This window comes from Rhinolophus sinicus, chromosome X (genome assembly GCF_036562045.2).
Source record: "Rhinolophus sinicus isolate RSC01 chromosome X, ASM3656204v1, whole genome shotgun sequence".
NCBI lineage: Eukaryota > Metazoa > Chordata > Mammalia > Chiroptera > Rhinolophidae > Rhinolophus > Rhinolophus sinicus.
The window spans coordinates 20,647,069-20,664,598 of record NC_133768.1 but is presented as its reverse complement, the minus strand read 5'-3'; the positions used below and the strand labels follow the sequence as shown (position 1 = coordinate 20,664,598).

The 17,530-nt window shown below is 34.3% G+C and overlaps 1 non-coding gene across 1 annotated transcript; it reads right to left on the bottom strand.

Annotated features, from left to right (window-relative positions):
* Positions 1-13,830: 13,830 nt before the first annotated feature.
* On the bottom strand, positions 13,831-13,900 carry LOC141569783 (small nucleolar RNA SNORD56). Its single transcript, XR_012493579.1, has one exon. It is a non-coding gene; the product is annotated as a small nucleolar RNA SNORD56 (small nucleolar RNA).
* Positions 13,901-17,530: the final 3,630 nt, after the last annotated feature.

Genomic DNA, 17,530 nt, shown 5'->3' with positions numbered 1-17,530 from the left:
CTGTGACGTTCTTTAGGGCCATGGCAAACACTTAATAGGTATCAACACATAGTTGCTGAATTTCTGAATTTTTGAATGTATTGTTTCTGGTGGAAAGTTACATTGATGGAATTAATATATGCACCCAATTTCCTCTTGAGACACGTTACCTACATCTTTGAATTACCTCTTTAAGTTCAAGAATGTATGTATCCACATGAAAGAAAATAATTGGCTATGTGTTTTAGACTTGGCTGAACAGAGACCTTGATGTTATCCTCTTTAACCCTTGGGTGTAAATTTTCATTGGCCAAGATTATATACAAATTTACAATCATGTTACAATTTTATTTGTTTCCTTTATAATATTACTTTGGTTTGAAAGTTCTCATTAGTTCGCTATATTTGATTGTCCCTGTGAAACCTAGTTGTTTGGGTTTTGGCAGAGTTTTTTATGAAGCTTCGCAGCTAATTCTTGGCAGTCAATTTATAAGCTTGAAAGGGGGAATGTTAGCCAGAATTTGAATCTCTTTCATTCTATTGAAAATTGTTGACTTAAAATATTTAGTCTTCTAATATAGATGACGTGGAAAACAGTGTCAACAGCAATAATGAACAACAAAGTTAACATAATAAAGAAAAGTTAACTTGGGAAAAGAAATGTTAAGGAAGTAGACAATTTCACTAAGGTGAAGAAAAAACTTTTAGGAGAAGAAAGTTGTTTCCAAATTTGATTAAGATGAAAAAGTGAGCTGCCAAACTGTGTCTTAGATTAAGTGGAAAATGGCATTTTGTTTCAGTCAAGATATTGAAATATTCACAAATCTCTCATTTAATGATACCAAACTACTTAAAACTTTGACTCAGTAGACCATTTATTAGCATATTGCTTCTCTTAAATATGTGAACTAAACTGTATGAATCAAAGTGGTTTTTTCAAATAGGCAAATAATCTTATAATGACTTTTAACAGATGTGTGCAATGCAAGCTCATTTAGCTAGGAAAAAATCATTAGTAGACATTTCTTATGAGCTCTCAGAACACTAATTAAAATCTAGCCAATAAAGGATGGAAATATGAAAATATGATCTTCTGCAAATTGCATTAAATTTTTTTTATTTTAAATGTCTTGTGTATTTATGTTCTTAAATTTATCTGCAAAACGCAACCAGAAATCAATCAACATTTCAAAATATGTGAGTATAAACCCAGGATTAATGAACATTATTACTAAAAAGTTTACATATATAAAAACAAGGTCATGTTTATAAGTCACATGTATGGAAAATCATAATAAGGTATATTTGCAAATCATTAAATTCTGCTAAATTAGCTACTTTTCATGGTCCAGGAAAATTGATATTGCAGAATGTAGAGCACTCCAAAATAAAATTATTTTCCCATTAGAATACATCTAACAATTTAGTTCCCTTATCAAGTCAGGCCAACCAACAAACATTTATCAAGTAAAGTACACTTATTAATCTATGTTCCAAGTACTTACCAAATAGAAAGTGGAAATGAAATCAGTGTAATAATTCTACTTCATTTACTAATTTTCTTTACTTGGGGCAATTTAAGATGCTTATAACTTGTCAAAAGTCAACCTTTGGCTGTAAACTTTAGTGTAACCTGCTAAATAAAAATCCGGTATGTATTTTTCCTATGGGTCTACTTTTATTATTCACCTGGAAATATTTGAGTGGCTGGTTAGCTCAGTTTTTGAGAGTGTGGTGCTAATAACACCAAAGTTGCCGGTTCGATCCCCACATGGGCCACTGTGAGCTGAGCCCTCCACAACTAGATTGAAACAATTTCTTGACTTGGAGCTGATGGGTCCTAGAAAAGCACATTTAAATAAATAAAAGTTAAAGAAAAGGAAATAAAAAAAAAAAGAAATAGTCAAAGAAACTTAGGTGTCATGAGGTATAGAATTTTAAACATGCTTAAAAATAGGATCAGTTGCAAAATGTGTATTACAGCCATTTGCTGATTACCCATTTGCTTTCAGATTATTTGAAAAATACATAGAATATTGTGAGATAAATGGTTCTGCTTTGTTCACTTATGTATTACAAATGCCCACAGTAGTGCCTGGTATACGGTTCGTACTTAATAAATATTTGATGAACTAAGTAAACAAGGAGGTAAGCAGGCAATTGCCGATATTTAACTTGGTTTCTTTATAGTCAGTGATTAAGAATTATATGGCAATGGTTTAAAGGACGAAGTATTGACCAAGAGGCATACTTTAAAAAAGCAAATACATGTTTTGATGTTAGGTGAGGAGATTTTGATTTAAATTGGTTTGTATAACAAATAGTAGATGCCTGACTACTATGTGCCAGGCAAAACCACTAGACTATAATTTATACAAAATAAGATCTGGGCTCATATTATCCTAATATCTTTAGAAACTTCCACAACCAGAGACTAGATAAGTTTTATCAGATGAGCATTAGCGAATATATAATTTAACTAGGGGTCAGCCCTTCTTTATTCAAACGTAGGCATCTTTTCATTACAGCAGTATTTGCCTAAGCATCATGAATTAGCTGTTTTGGAAATCTGGTTGGTATAGATACTCTGAACTCTTTGAGGATATATATTATAGAAATGAATGTATGGTTAAGCCAAGTTCTCTAGCTATCTAAGTTCACACATTTTCAAGAGAAAATGCTGAAATCTAACCACAATATCCTTCAAGTGTCTGTTGGAAAGGCACCTTGGAAAGTTTACCCAAAGACCTGTCTTCTAATCCAGTGTACAGCAAGAAGGTGCAAAGCTGAGCTGGGCTTGTGGTAGGATTAACACCGCATAGAATTCCTCCAGTCATTGGGAACTCTCGGAGATAATTTGTAGCTAGCTGGTTGAACCTGACCATCTCTTCTGACTGTACCTTAAGGTCCTGAGAAAGAGCCACCCAAAGTGTATGAAAAGGTAGGGACAAAAGGATACCAATGCAAGTCAGCTTGAATCCTTATTCAATTTACCAGGAGCAGAGGAGAGCCCTATTTACAATGTATCACTTTCTCCCATGCCTCAGGCTTCTAGGATCAAGTCCAAAGGACTTAACCTGGCCACTCATCTGTCTTCATGGGATTACTCTAATGGAGAACAGGGTCATAACAACCACTCTTGTTTGTTTCTGTGGGAAGTGTTGAGTTACTTTCTGACAGCAACCCTAGGTAAATGCAATAGATATTGCATTAAATAGATAATGGAGTCCCTGTAAACCTTATTGATTGGTTGAGCCCCAGACAGCACCATTGAAATTTAACCTCTAGGTCAGTTTAGTATTCTGAAAAACAGATCGGCATTTCATTGGTCCATATTGATCAATCACACAATCCTTACAACCTTCTAATTACCAGCTTCAGATAAAACTCACATATAACTGCAACTCTAAAAGTGCTCTGTCTTTGTGTCTTTATTTGGCAATAATATTGGTGACACTTCATTCTCCCTGACATTTCATTTCTGTAGGTGTTGCCAAAGCCTCAGTCTCCACTCAAAACTGCCTTCCTCACAGGCCTATCATCCTCCTCCTCAATATTTATTCTTTTGCTCTTTCCAGACTAAGATTACCCAATACGTTGTTTCCAAAGTATACTTTGTTGAAAATGAAACATTCATTGAGTGCATTTCATATTAACATATTCACAGAGGAACAACAAACCAGGTAAACTACTTCCACTGTTTATTCACAAACAATGAGTTTATATCTTAGACCACAATGTAAGAGGAAAGAAGTGTTGGGAAGAACTGTTACTTAAAATGTATGTGCGTATACCCACATGTATTGTTACATATTTTGAGAAATTTTAAAGTATTTTGTATAATAAATTATACCAATACCAATACCAATGAAATTTTGGAGATTATTGCATATTTACAAAAGGGTATCTGCTTGTCCTGGTTAAAAACTGAAGGCATTAAAAGATTTATGAAAATAGAGTTTAAAAAAATCTTTTCAATTATCAGAATTTCTATCAAATGTTGTTCCAAAGCCAAGTTGTCAGGGAATGATAAATATTTATTGCGTTTCTTCTAACCTTCGTAGACAAATACCTAGCACTTTATCAACGCATCCAAAGAATTGGAGATATTACTGCATTCAAAACAAATGGGCTCACCCACTGAAGATGATATTTTTTAGCATTTGTTTTAGGAGTGGGAAATCTTACTTGGCGATATTTAGGGAACACACATTTAACAGGCTAATATTCACAAGTAATACTGCTGCAAGGAGAATTCAAGCCCGAATGTTCATATTGTCTTTAAAGATTTTATGCAAGATTCTCCACCCTCCTTCCCCACTCCAACAAAATGCTGAACCCAACGATATTTTTTTATACTCATTCTTCAGAATCTTTCGTGTCCTTATTTTTGTTGACCAGTTTAGTTTAATTCACTTCAGCAGTTTGACGGCTGATTTATCTAAAAAAAAAAAAAAGAAGTATTTCCCCTATGAATAATTCAAACTTCCCTGGTTATAAAATTGCATCTGTGGCTCCCTCCATAGCCAACTGCTTCTTTCAAGTAGAAGACTCAAATCCATGAGTTCATATCATGAGTCTGACATCTGGGGGAAAAAAATAAAACCTAAGATTTGTTTTAAATAAACTTTCATTTTCTCTTCACAGGTGTCAGGTTTTGCTTTTTATTGTTCATCAGAAAATAAAGTAGTTAATGTTTTCTCCAGATTCTGTGGTCTGGGCTTCTTTTTGGGTACTGAGTTTAAAGAGGAACAAAACAGGAATAGAGTGCTATAATAAATTACTTACTAAGGGTTGAGAACATCTGCAAAATTTGGACAAGAGGAACATATGTGTATTTTTGTCCTGTGTAGAGAAAACAATGGCTAATTTTCACAATGTGGGATTCTACCATCTTTTTGATAATGTGTTTTAAAAATTAATTTTGCATATATGAGAGACATTTCTTATTGTTCCCATGGCACACCTATTTTTAATCACTTAAAAGTTATTATTCAGATGAGTGTTAAAACTTAGGTAAATTTTGAAACTCATATTTAAGTGGCCTCACATTTATTTTACTTTTCTCTAATTAGAAAGAATATTCACAATTAACTTAAAAATTATTTTCGTGTACAGATGGCTTAGTATTTATTTTTCACTTGAATGAATAAATGAAGTCATTCTTTTTCTTTAACTATATATTTTAGTTCAACTTTCATAAGATTCTTTGAATATTGTCCTACTGTCTAATCATTTCAATTTATTTTTAGAAATGGATTAAAAATTTCTCTTTGCATATATAATACATTCCGCTGTTTTTCCCTTTGAATGCCTATTTGTCAAATAAACCAGGAGTTATCTGCGTCCCATGAGAGAGATCGGATACTGACTCAGGGTTCTAAGGAAGTGTGAGATAGCACGTTTGGTACAGTCACTGTTAAACCTGAGAGAGGTCACCTTCAGCTGTTCTTCAGAAGGTCCTACATTTATACACCACTGAGTATAAGATGTGGTTATACCACTGTGAACACGCTGGATTTTGTCTGATCTCAGAAGCTAAACAGGGTTGGGCCTGGTTAGTACTTGGATGGGAGAATAAGATATGATTAGTAATAAGATCTGAGCTATACTAATGTTTTATGCTAGAACCCTTTTTTCTTTTTCTGACTACTATTGTAGCATATTTCTTGTTTAGTTCTACCTTCCAAATACAATGTATTGCAATTTTGGACAGCACAAGTAGATTCCAAGTAGATTTGTTAACTGTAAGGCAATTGGGTCCAAAAGATTAATGAAAAAATGTTGTTTTCAGTCCTAATTTGGGCAAGGGTGTTTTTTGTTTTGTTTTAGACTTTTAACAGTTTGGTGACTATTCTTTATTATCCCATTTTTAACTGTAGAACAAAACAGATTTACTTCTGCTGAACACAACCGTTCTTTCTACCATATTGCTCTCTATGAAAGCATAGCTTTGTCATATGTGTGTAGAATGGAGTGCAGAAAATTACTTATGACACTGAGATAATCATTATTACTGCTCTTCGTTTGAGCCCCTTCAGATAAGTTTTTAGTAGGATTCTACAATGACTGCCGCCTTATGGCCTGCACTACGCTAAAATGGTATATGGAGGACTACAAAGTGGGAATATGTATATATGTGTGTATCTATGTGTTGTGTCACATAGTGCAAGATTTATTTTTTCCTGTGAGGGGAAAAAAATCGAACCACACGAAACAAAATAAGCCAAAACAAAACAAGCAATGGCTATTCATAATTTGGTTAGGGAGGGAGAAGCGAGCCAAAGGAGAAATCTGCATGGTGGTTTTTCACACAACATATTAACAACTAAATTCCACTACTTGGAAATAAACCACATTTTCAGAATACTCAATCAGCCACTTGTAACAGCATTTGAAGTTAGAAAATTAAGCAGTTTTACTGGTGTCATTTCTATCAGGCAATGAAGAAAGTCGGACACTTTAATTGCCTTCATGCTTGAGTGAAAAAAGTAGAAATATTTTTTTCTTATTTTAAATAAGTAGTATGGTGTTTTACCTTTTCTCACCATCTCTTCTTGTGACAGCGTTTTCCTAATCAACTAGTGATTATAGTGCTGAGATCTTGTGTGGAAGTAAATGATGTGTGGAGTTGTCAAGATTCATAAACTCGCAAAGCCTCAAACTTAGTTACTATTATCTATAAAAGAGGAAAATAATTGCATTCGCCTCAGGTTTTGGTTTATTTTGTACCTCAAAGAATTAACTGAGGTAATGTATGTACAACACTTCAAACAGTGCTTGGCATTTAGCAAGTGTACAATAACTTTTAGCTATTATTATTGACATCTCTTGATAACGTTCTGTTAGTGTTGTACTGACATGACTAAAAGACTTCTCCATAGGTACTTATGTTGCATGAACTATTTGTTGCTGAAGGCAAAAGAGACTAAAATTGTTAAATAGTCTCTGGTAGCAGTATTTTTTATTTTTATTAAATTTATTGGGGTGACATTCATTAATAAAATCACATAGGTTTCAAGTGCACAATTCTGTAATATATCATCCATACATCACATTGGGTGTTCACCAGCCAGAGTCAGTCTTCCTTCCCTTATCATATATTTGACACTTTTACCCTCTTCTACCACATCTCTTCCCCCCTTACCCTCTGGTAACCACTAAACTGTTATCTGTGTCTATGATTTTTGTTGGTTTATTTGTTTGTCTTGTTCATTTGTTGCTTTCAGTTTTATTTCCCGCAAGAGTGAAGTCATGTGGTTCTCAAATTTTTCCATCTGACTTATTTTGCTTAGCATAATAATCTCAAGATCCATCCATGTTGTCTCAAATGGCAGTATTTCAACTTTTTTATGGCCAAGTAATATTCCATTGTGTATATATACCACATCTTCTTTATCCAATCATTTATTGAAGGACACTTTGCTTGTTTCCATGTCTTGGCCACCATGTATGATGCTGCAATGAACATAGGTGTACATATATTTTTATGGATGAATGTTTTCAGATTTTTCGGGTAGATACCCAGAAGAGGGATGGCTGGGTCATATGGTAATTCCACTATTAATTTTTTGAGGAAACTCCGTACTATTTTCCATAGTGGCTGTACCAATTTACATTCCCACCAGTAGTGTATGGGGGTTCCTTTTTCTCCACAACCTCTCCAATGTTTGTTATTACTTGTCTGATTGATAATAGCCATTCTAACAGGTGTGAGGTGTTATCTCAGTGTGGTTTTGGTTTGCATTTTCCTAATAGCTAGTGAAGTTGAGTGTCTTTTCAAATATCTGTTGGCAATTTGAATGTCCTCTTGGGAGAAGTGTCTCTTCAGATCATCTGCCTTTTTTTTTCTTTTTTTTTTTTTTAATTAAAGTTTACTGGGGTGACAGTAGTTAGGTTTCATGTGTACAATTCTGTAATATATCACCTATATATCACATTGTGTGTTCACCACCCAGAGTCAGTTCTCCTTCCATCACCATATATTTGATCCCTTTTATCCTCATCTACTACCCTCCATGCCCTCTTACCCTCTGGTAACCAATAAACTATTGTCTATGTCTATGAGTTTTTGTTCCTTAATTTGTGTGTCTTGTTCCTTTGTTGTTTTCTGTTTTATATACCTCCCAACAAGCTCTCTGCCTATTTTTAAATTGGATTGTTTTCTTTCTTGCTGTCGAGTTGTGAATTATTTATATATTTTGGGTACTAGCCCCTTACCGGACGTGTTGTTTGCACAATTCTTCTTTCATTCGTTTGGATGCCTCTTTATTTTATTAACGGTTTCTTTTGCTGTTCAGATGCTTGTGAGATTGATATCATCCCATTTATCGATTTTTTCTTTTACTGCCCTTGCCTTTGAGGTCAAATTCATAAAATCTACTTTAAGACCACGGTCCATAAGTTTACTACCTAAGTTTTCTTTCATGCAGTTTATTGTTTCAGGTCTTATATTTAGGTCTTTGATTCATGTTAAGTTAATTTTGGTATATGGTGACAGGTAACACTCTAGTTTTATTTTTTTGCACGTGGCTTTTCAAATCTCCCAGCACTTTTTATTGAAGAGGCTGTCTTTTCTCCATTGTATGTTTTTGACTTGTTTGTCAAAAATTATATGTCCATATTTATGTGAGTTTATTTCTATGTTCTCAGTTCTATTCCATTGGTCTGTGTATCTGTTTTTCTGTCAGTGCCATACTGTTTTGATTATTATTGCCCTGTAGTACAAGCTGAAGTCAAGGAGTGTGATACCTCCAGCATTGTTCTTTTTTCTTAAGATTGCTTTGGCTATTCGGGGTCTTCTGTGGTTCCAAACAAATCTGATGATTTTTTTGTTCTATTTCTTTAAAAAATGCCATTGGGATTCTGATGGGGATTTGCATTAAATCTGTATATTGCTTTGGGTATTATGGCCATTTAAACTATGTTGATTTTTCCAATCCATGAACGTGGAATATCTTTCCATTTTTTTGTGTCTTCTTCAATTTCTTTTAATAATGTCTTATAGTTTTCAGTCCCTCACATCCTTTGTTAAGTTTATTCCTAGGTATTTTATTCTTTTTTGTTGCAATTGCAAAAGGAATTGTTTTTTTCATTTCTTTTTTTGAAATTTCATTGTTAATAGATAGGAACGCAATGGATTTTTGTATATTGATTTTGTACCCTGCTACTTTACTGTATTTGTTTATTGTTTCTAATAGTTTTTGGTGTCATCTTTAGTGTTTTCTATATAAAGAATCATGTCATCTGTAAAAAGTGACAATTTGAGTTCTTCATTCTCAATTTGAATGCCTTTTATTTGTTTCTTGCCTGACTGCCCTGGCTAGGACTTCCAATACTATGTTGAATAACAGTGGTTGACAGGTGGCATCCCTGTCTTGTTCTTGATCTTAAAGAAATGCTTTTAGTTTTTTACCATTAAGTGTGATATTAACTGATGGTTTGTTGTATATCGCCTTTAATGTGTTGAGGTACTTTCCTTCTATACTCAATTTATTAAGTATTTTGATCATAAAATTTGATGTTGTATCTTCTCAAATGCCTTTTCTGCATCTATTGATATAATCATATGATTTTTATCCTTTATTTTTTTATGTTGTGTATCACATTGATTGATTTGCATATGTTGAACTAATCTTGCACTCCTGGAATGAACCCCCCTTGATCATGATGTATAATCTTTTTAATGTATTGTTTTATGCTATTTGCTAGTATTTTGTTTGGGATTTTTCCATCTGTATTCATCAGAGATATTGGCCTGTAGTTTTCTTTTTTTGTGTTATCCTTACCAGGTTTTTGTATCAGGGTAATGTTGGCCTCATAAAATGAGTTAGGAAGTATTGCCTCTTCTTCAATTTTTTGGAAGAATTTGAGGAGAACAGGTATTAAATCATCTTTGAATGTTTCATTAGAATTTACTAGTGAAGCCATCTGGTCCAGGACTTTTGCTTTTGGGGAGGTTTTGGAAGAGTATTTCAATTTCCTTGCTGTTGATTGATCTTTTTAGATTTTTTAATTATTTGTGATTTGGTCTAGGAAGGTTATATATTTCTAAGAACTTGTCAATTTCTTTTAGTTTATTGAATTTGGTGGCATATATTCCTTCACAGTATTCTTGCATGATCCTTTGTGTTTCTGTGGTATCTGTTCTAACTTCTCTTTTATTTCTGATTGTGTTTATTTGTGCCTTTTTTCTTTTTTCCTTAGTGAGTCTAGCCAGGGGCTTGTCAATTCTATTAATCTTTTCAAAGAACCAGGTATTTGTTGCATTAATTTTTCCTGTTGTCTTTTTGTACTCTATTTCATTTAATTCTGCTCTAATTTTTATTTCCTTCCTTCTGCTGACTTTGGGTTTCATTTGTTCTTCTTTTTCTAGTTCTTTAAGATGTTATGTTAGATTGTTTACGTAGGACTTTTCTTGTTTCTTGAAATAAGCCTGCAATGATATAAATTTCCCTCTTAATACTCCTTTTGCGGTATCCCAATAATTTTGATACGATGTATGTTCATTCTCATTTGTTTCTATGTCTCTTTTGATATTTCCTTTTATTTCTTTTATAACCCAGTCGTTCTTTAGTAGCATGTTGTTTAATCTCCATGTATTTGTGGTTTTCCCACTTTCTTTTTGAAAATATCTCCAAATACAAATCATTGTGGTCAGAGAACATGCTTCCTATGATTTCAATCTTCTGAAATTTACTGAGGCTAATTTTATGTCCCAACATAGGGTCTATCCTTGAGAATGTTCCATGTGCTGTAGAAAATAATTTGTAGTCTGGTGTTGTAGGATGAAAAGCTCTATAAATGTCAATTATTTACATGTGGTCTAATGTGTCGTTTAAGGTTGATATTTCCTTATTCATCTTTTATTTGTGTTCTCTATCCGTACCTGTCAATGGTGTATTTAGGTCTCCTTGTATAACTATGTTTTTGTCAGTTTCTCCCTTTAGATCAGTTAGTAGTTGCTTTTTATATTTTGAGAGTATATCATTGGGAGCATATATATTGGTAAGTGTTATGTCTATTTGTTACTGTATTGTCTCCTTTATCATTATGAAATGTCCATCTTTGTCTCTTGTTCAGGATGTTTTATCCTGAAGTCTGTTTCGTCTGATGTAAGTATGGATATATCCACTTTTCTCTGGATGCTCTTTGCTTGGAGTATCGATTTCCACCCTTTCACTTTGAGTCTATATTTGTCCTTGTAGCTGAGCTACATCTATTGGAGGCAGCATATGGTTGGGTTTTGTTTTTTGATCCAATCTGCTACTCTGTGCCTTTTTATTGGTGAGTTCAGTCCATTTAAAGTTATTATTGATATATGAGGATTTCCTACAGCCATTTTAGCTTCTGTTTTCTGGTGGCTTTGTGTCTTCATTGTTAATTTGCCTTTGTATTTTTGACTGTTATTTTAGTTTGGTGGTATTCTATGAATTTTTCCTCTGTTTCCTCTTTTTTTTAATGTTATGTGTCTCAGTGATGGATTTTTTTTTTTTTTGAGTGGTTACCATTAAGTTTATGTAAAAGAAAGTTTCATAGATACAGTAGTCCTTTTTCTTCAGCATTCATCTTATCTCTATTCCTTTTTACAAATTCAGACCTTCACACACTCCCTTTTTATGTTTTTGTTGTCACAAATTATCTCTATTTATGCTATGAGTTCATTTCTGAGTTGCAGTAGCAAATTGTATTCTTTTTTATGTTTTTATCCTTTATGTTATATTTAAGAGTATTCTGTGTAGGAGTTGCCATTTCCTGCTTCTGTCTGTCTGTTAGTAATCTTACTCATAGTTTTGTATCCCTTTGTCCTTTTGTTTCAGATAGAGTAACCTCCTTCAGTATTTTCTATAATTCAGGCCTTTTGGTGGAAAATTCCCTCAGCTTCTGTACATATGGAAAGGTCTTTATTTCTCCTTCATATCTAAAGGATAACTTGGCAGGGTATATTATTCTTGGCTGGTAATTTCTCTCTTTCAGTAGTTTGAATATTTGATTCCACCCTCTCCTGGTTTGTAGAATTTCTGTTGAAAAATTTGATAGTAATCTAATGAGCTTTCCTTTGTAGGTTATCATCTTCTTTTCCCTGGATGCCTTGAGAATTCTGTCTTTGTCATTAATTTTTGACAGCTTCACTATAATGTGCCTTACAGAAGGCCTATTAGAATTGAGGTAGTTAGGTGTTCTGTTTACTTCTTGTATTCAAGGATCCAGTTCTTTCCATAGGTTTGAGACATTCTCTTCAACTATTTGTTTGAATAGGTTCTCTATTCCCTTCTCCCTCTCTTCTTCTTCTGGTATACCCATTATTCTCATATTGCTCTTTCTGATGGAGTCACAGTACGTGTATTATGCTTTCATTGTTTTGTTTTGTTTTTTAACTCTCAAGTCTCTCTCTTCTTCCATCTGCTTTATTTCCAAATTTCTATCTTCGATATCAATAATTCTTTCCTCCCTCTGGTCAGGTTTATATCCTAAGCTTGCTTTTTCATTCTTTATCTCTTTTATTGAGTTCTTCAGCTCCAGAATTTCTATTTGATTCTTTTTTTTAAATTTCAGCCTCTTTGGTAAAATATTCATTTTGTTCATTGCTTTTATATCTGAGTTCATTAAACGGCTTTACTAAGTTTTCATGCATCTCGTTGAGTTTTTTCAGAAATGCAATCTTGAATTCTCTGTCATTTAAGTCACATATTTCCATGTCTCTAAGTTAATTTTCTGAAGATTTTTTATTTTCTTTCTGACCTGGCTCGTTACCTTGGTTATTCATTGTAATTAATGGATTATTTCTCTTCCTGGGCATCTACAGTAATGAATTCTGCAGCAGGTTGATATGAAGAGGTCTTTCTTTTGTTTTACTGTAGGTAGCACTGGATCATTTTATTTTCTCTTGCCCTTTCCTGCTTCTCAGCATAGAAGATTTTCTGGGGTGGTGGGCGTCTTCTCTGTGACCAGCTTGCCTCAGTCAGCCAGCACCAACCCTGTGGGAAGATGTGCAGTGGGATCCTGATCCCCTGAAATCCCACTGTTATCCATGCAGCCAGATGCAGAGCTGTACGCTGCAACAGCCCTGGGTGTCCCCGCTGGCATCATCCATGAAAGGTGGGGTGTGGTGGGCTGGGAGAGGCCATGTTGTGTTTGTGTCTTTGTTTTCCTCCAAGTAATGATGACTGCAAGACCACAGCTTCCTTGTCCCTATATTTCCACCCTTGTTGCTGGAATTAGCCTCTATGTGCATCTGCTACTCAAAACTGTCTCTCCAGTTCTCAGGGCTGTAGATATTCTGCTCTTTAATTTGACAGTGCTATAATGTCTTCTAGGGCCCACTGCTAGCACTGGGAGGTTGTGGATGAGGCAAACTCTGGGGTTGGGGAGGAGGTTGGCAGGCTTCCTGGCTTTGTTTTCTGCCCTGCAATGAGGACTGTTAGAACACAGTTTTCACACTTCTGTATTCAGTTGCCTCGACGTCTCTGCCCCCAAAGTTGAGACCCCCATAGTTTGTTTAGTATCCTATGTTGGTCACTCAGGCAGGATTGCTCAGGGCCACAGAGAGTGCACCTGAAGCCTGAATCCTCCACCCTCCCAGGACCACAGTGTGCTCCAGGCTGCATCCAAGGCCATGGCCCCATCTCTGCACTTCTCCCTTCCCTCCTGCTCTGTTTGCCCGTATTCACCCCCCTTCAGATGTGTCAATTTGCGAATCTCTCAGATGTGTTTGTTTGTTGTATAAGGAATCTTTTGTTGAATTATAGTTGAAACTTAATGTAACTTTTGGGAGAGAGATCATGCGGAATCCCTCATGCCGCCATGTTTCTGACTTTACCCTAGCAGCATTTTTGCTTTTTGTTTTAAGCTTCACTCAGACCAAAGTATCAACACTCACTAGGTGAACTGCTATTGACCAAAAATGTTACCATCATTGTAGCCTAGCAGCATTTTTTAAAAAGTAAGGTTTAGTAAGTAGCAGGAGAGCTTGCATTATCTGTTCCCTCTGGACATTAGGAAATAGTTCAAATGTTCAGTCAATTTTCTTGTTTGATTGGGACTATTATTTAAAGTATTAGTTCATTTCAGAAGACAATTGTATGCATCTGGAATGGTTAAATTAGGAAAACCTTTTCCCTTCTGTTTGCTACCTTTTTTTCTTAATTGAGGTGTTTATTTTGCAGCTAGAGAGACATTGCTTGGGGGGAGGTTGTTAATTCCTCTCCTGCCAATAAGTATATGATTGTAAACAAGATAATTAGCATTTGCTTTCTTTTCTACAGCATTAGTAACAAAATAAATGTGAAACATAAAATGATTTTTCTACTTTTGTATCCTTCAAATGTTGTTATATTTGTGGGAAATTGGAACAATTAATAGTGAATTCAAAACCAATTTCGAAGAAAGCATTTCTGTGTGGTTTGATGCAAAACTTAAATCCAGATCTCTGGATAATTTAAATTTTGAATCCATTATTTGAGAAAGATATATTAATTCTATTCTAATCCTCTGAACCAACCTTTATTGATCTCTGCTTGCCCAACCTCTTTATTTTATGATTATGTCAATTAAGCAGAAAAATCATAAAACTGTTCTTTTAATTTCTTTCAGATAAGATAATAATGAGCAATGTAATCCCTCTGAAAAAGGGCCTCTGGGCATGAGCAGGGCTGGTGGAGATAAAAAGACATTTTGCAGTCTATTTTGATACAAGACATGTGTTTCCAATGATTGATTTACTCTCTTGTTTGTATTTATAAAGACAAAATAACAGACAGTTGCATTTTTTGTCCTAAACTTGTACCTGAAATTGTAATTAATGTGTGCTTTATTCATTCTGCTCACTTCATTCACTGAAAATTTAACTCAATATAAAAATATACCAGGGGTCCCCAAAAATGTATACACATTTTAAGATAACATCTCTTAAAAAAGAGATGGCTTTGTTTACTGCCTTGCAATGAGGACTGGCTTTGTTTTATCATTATGATGATATACACCCTCTGTATGTATTGGGCATCCTCTGTATGTATTGAGGACTTACCACGTGGCAGAAATAAGTACTGGGTTTCAAAAATGCAAAGGAAGATGTCCCCTATCCTGGGGTACTTACCATCTATACCAGGAGTCAGGTATGAAGTGTTCCACAGGGCAGGAAAAGGGGGAGCTGCAGTTGTATCTCAGAAATAATAAACCTTGCCTCCTTCATTCAGGTGGGAGAAAAGATGGAAGAGGAGAAAATAATCCCTGTATAACAATTTAAACATAATGATTCAAAGATCTGTATACTTTAAAGAAAATAGCTAACAAACAATGTTGATTGAAAGCTAGATTGCTAGGGATTTATAATGCCAAGATATGGAGTTTGGGCTTCAGTCCAATTCTTCTGTAATTAATATTAACATTTATTTTATTTCAGCATACATTTAGTTAATCACCATTCTATATAAGGCACTGGGCCAAGCATTAGGGGTATTTGGAAAATGGACTAGATATGGCTTCAACCTCCATGAAGCCCATATTATTATTTGTAAAAAATATTTTATAGTTATAATAGTTACCGTTTATTAACTGCTATGTTTCTGTGTAGTGTATCATTACTTTAATCATAACAACAAATTGGAGGTTGTTTTCAGTTTTATTGTATGTGAGCAGAAACTACAAAACAGAGAGGTGGATGCCATCCCTACAACCACACTGCTTACGCTTGTGATCCAACTGTCCTGCTATTCCCATTACACTACATTGCCTGAGGCAGTTTGCTGATGAAGCTCATTAGTGGAATCACACTTTATAAATTCAGATTTTGAAGCATTCATCGGTTTAGGGTTATACATGTTAGAATTGAAGAGAACTTTAAAAAATATCTACTCTTACTCTCATTTTCTTCTCATGTCTGAGATCCAGTGATGTCAGGGGACCACTCCAGGTTTGGGGGATTGAGAATATTGACTCTCCAGTAAGGCTTCTTTTCTCTACACTTTATAATTTATATAAATCCACTTATCCCAACACCCGTCTCTGGAGATACACTAGCAAGTAAGGAGACATAAACTTTGTCCTCATAAACCTTAGTCTAGTTGAAGAGATCAAGATAGTGCAAAACAGAATATTTTCCTATGAAAAGCATCAACTGTCACCTTTCACTCTAATTGGGGAGGGTAGACCACTCCTGAAGTGAGCTATTATTGGTAAATATTTGCCTCTGAAACCTACTAATTGCCAGTGACTTTGAATAACATATTTTTCTGGTGGGATCACCTTTGTGTTATCTTTCCATAAAATCCATGTGAAATGGCCTTTTTAAAAATCACTTTTTATTATTATTATTTTTTGTTTCAGTCCCATCCTCTCTCCTTCCTATCATTAAAAAACCAAGTGGTTTCCCATCCAAGTGGTAACCAGGCCTGACTCTGCTTAGCTTCTGAAATCAGATGAGATTGGGTGCATTCAGGGTGGTATGGCCATAAATTACATGAATGTTTAACCACTGAGCTATATAGTTGAAGCTAGTATCAAATAATATTGAATGTCAACTATAATTGAAAAATTAAGAGAAAGTGGGGGATAGGTAAAGGGGAATAAGAGGTTCAGATTTCCAGGTATAAAACAAGTCATGGGGATGCAATGTACATCATGGGGAATATAGTCAATAATATTGTGATAGTGTGGTACAGTGTCAGGTGGTTGCTGGACTTACCATGGTGATCACTTCTTTAGGTATATAAATGTCAAATAACTATGATGTACACCTGAAACTAATATAATATTATATGTTAGGTATATTTTAATAAATACCTTTAAAAAATAAAACCATGAAATAAAAAAAAAATAGGTGGATTTTAGCTAGACTTATTGTGGTGATCATTTCACAATATATACACATATTGAATCACTGTTGTACACCTAAAACTAATATAATATTATATGTCAATTATGTCTCGATTTAAAAAGCTGGGTTTAACTTCAAATGCCATAAAGAAAGAGGACTTGGTCTTAAATATTTTAATGGTATTAAAGTGCTACTTGGGAAAATCTGGTTCTCTAAATATGAAATTGAGAACATACATTAATTTTAAATTGTTCTCAGTATAATGCATGTGTTGTTTCTCATGATTGGACTTTGGATTCAGATACATTGGTATAAAAATTAAGCCTTTTCAGCATCACTATATTTTTACAAAAAGGAATAGAAGCCTGATAAGTGATTTAAGTATTAAACTCAACAGAAATAATTTTTTTCAATTTAAATTACTTAAGCATGTGTCAGAAGATGAGTATTCAGCATAGTAAAAAGATAAAGCTAATTGATGTTTTACTCTATATTTTCTTTAACAAGTATTCTTGAGAAGGTGATTGTAGGCCTGCAGAGAAATAGAGAATGAAAGTATCTCAGAGATTTTCTCCAGTCATTGCTGTACCCAAGGGTCTAAGAGGCTCAAGATTAGAAAGATTGACTGTTGACATACTGAATAGCTCAGCAGTCTATAGCTAACACATGTTGAGAGTCAGAATTTGCTTTAGAAAGTGTGACATGCCAAGGAAATATTGGAAGTAAAGTATACAGTTA